This window comes from Littorina saxatilis, linkage group LG16, assembly GCF_037325665.1.
Source record: "Littorina saxatilis isolate snail1 linkage group LG16, US_GU_Lsax_2.0, whole genome shotgun sequence".
In the NCBI taxonomy this organism is placed as follows: Eukaryota; Metazoa; Mollusca; class Gastropoda; order Littorinimorpha; family Littorinidae; genus Littorina; species Littorina saxatilis.
Genome location: NC_090260.1, coordinates 28,186,291 through 28,188,414, shown reverse-complemented (window position 1 = coordinate 28,188,414; position 2,124 = coordinate 28,186,291).

Sequence of the window (2,124 nt, the reverse complement as noted above, 5' to 3'; positions counted from 1 at the left end):
TGAATTCCAAAGAATTTGAACTTGAGTGTAAAGTTAAAAATAACATACTACTAGACCTATACTATTTTTCATTCTTGCTCTACTTCACATCAGTGAGCAAACTACTTTGATCGACCAGTTTGGGTCACAAATAAGCAAACACACATATATGGCATTTCCAATACCCGGAAAAATAATATCTACTCGATTCTTAACTCGACTAGAACAGCAAAATACAATGCGCCCCATTCAATGCACATATTAACACTCAACTTAGAAGTTCAACTTCAACTTGTTCAAGGATAAAAAAAACCAAATAAAACAAGAAATGTAGGTTGTTGGAAAGCTTGTTATTGACAAAACAATACATTCCACTCTCCAGTCACAGATATTTCGACCCAGCTGTCTTTTCAGTGCACAGATAAACCAATATTAATTCAACAGTAAAAGACTGACCCTTTCATTGTTTCAATTCGCATCACCAAACACTGACAGACTGAGACTGATCGAAGGTCAACTTCACGAAACAATTAGATCTAACTTGGCTGAAAACGGCGCCTCTGCACTTACCAAACCTTGATACGCGGTGCAGTGAACAGAATGCTTCGATACTATGCCTGCAAATACTTTCTTAAATAATGAAAACGTCAAAAATAGTGAAGAAACTTACCTGTCAAGCATTCCTGTCGTCAGCTGATTTTTGTTGACCGTTTCAGTATCGGGCTTGCAAAGGAACGAAAACAGAGTTGTTTCCCCTCGTAATAGCAGACGACATTGTCACTGCAATGCTGCTTTTACACTGATTCTGTTACTGAAACGCAGTTTTGACCTTTGTAAGTGTTCTCTCACACTGTATGCTACCTTTTAAATGCAGACCTACAGATTGTGAATTCTAGAGTCATCTACAAGCAAAACCAGTCGTGAGATAGGATTTCGAAAAACCGGAAGTGAAGATGTCGGAGCAAAATGTTTCGAAAAGAAATTAGCGCTGATAAAATATAAACATGAGTTTGAGTTTTCTGTGGGATCATCATCGATTTTCTTTCATTTTTCTAACTGAGAATTTGGCTTTTCTTTAATTTAAAAAGATTCAGAGGGACTGTGAGCTAAAAGATTGCACAGGCTAGGGCATCGTCGCCAACAGTAATGACGTCAAATCTTGGACCTAATATGGAGGTCCAAGGTCAAATGCAATAGAGCTCGTAAGGAACGCGTCACACAATGACGAGAAATATAGCGTCATAAAAAGCATGCGTATCGCATGCGAGACGAGTTACAAAATCGTATGCGTATCGCATGCGTTTTCACGCATGAAAGCATGTCGCATTCACGTATGCGATACGCACTCGACTCGAGTGCAGAAATCCGTGTTCGATTTTGTGCATGCGTGACGCGCTCGATTCGAGTGCAGAAATTCGTGCCGAGTGTTTTACGCATGCGATCCGAGGGTGCAATGTTTGCTGGGGAACTTGATGAAGATCACTTGATGATGATGATAATTAGTAGACGAACTCCTTTTGCTCCTCGCTGGTGGATCACACTGGTGGCGTAGCTTGATTAGTTCACCCTTATCCCAGCGGATTCTAGACGCTCGAACAACGGTATCCTAGGATCAAGGTTAATTTTGACTTCTTGCCCTATCTTCATGTCGGGCGGTTCGCAGACAAACCAAGCATGGTTACTGAATAAAATACTATATGCCGAACTAACTTGCAGCATGTACGTTTATGATTAACTTCATTAAACATTCTAAAACAAATATATGCGATATAGATGTGAGTGTATAATAGCTGTTCCTTGATGGACGCTCGATATTACAACGACACCTTACCTCTTGATGCTCCTTTCCGGACACTACTATACGAGTCTGTGCGGCTGCGGATTACATCTCAGGCCTTGGGATGGCAGCTTGGGTGCCGGCGGCTTTCATCGTTGGTTACAACAGGATTCTTGTTCCGACTTGCTTTACGGCTCACGCAAATCTTCTTTCCATTTGTGGCCCTATCCTGTGTCTCGTTTCCCACTTATAGCCTCTCAGAACCCGGCAAATAGAGCGACCGTAATGGTTCTAGATCTGTTCCATTAGCGGTTCCGTTGCCTTCTCTCCAATAACTGTTTGCATCCCACAATGCAACTCCATGAGTT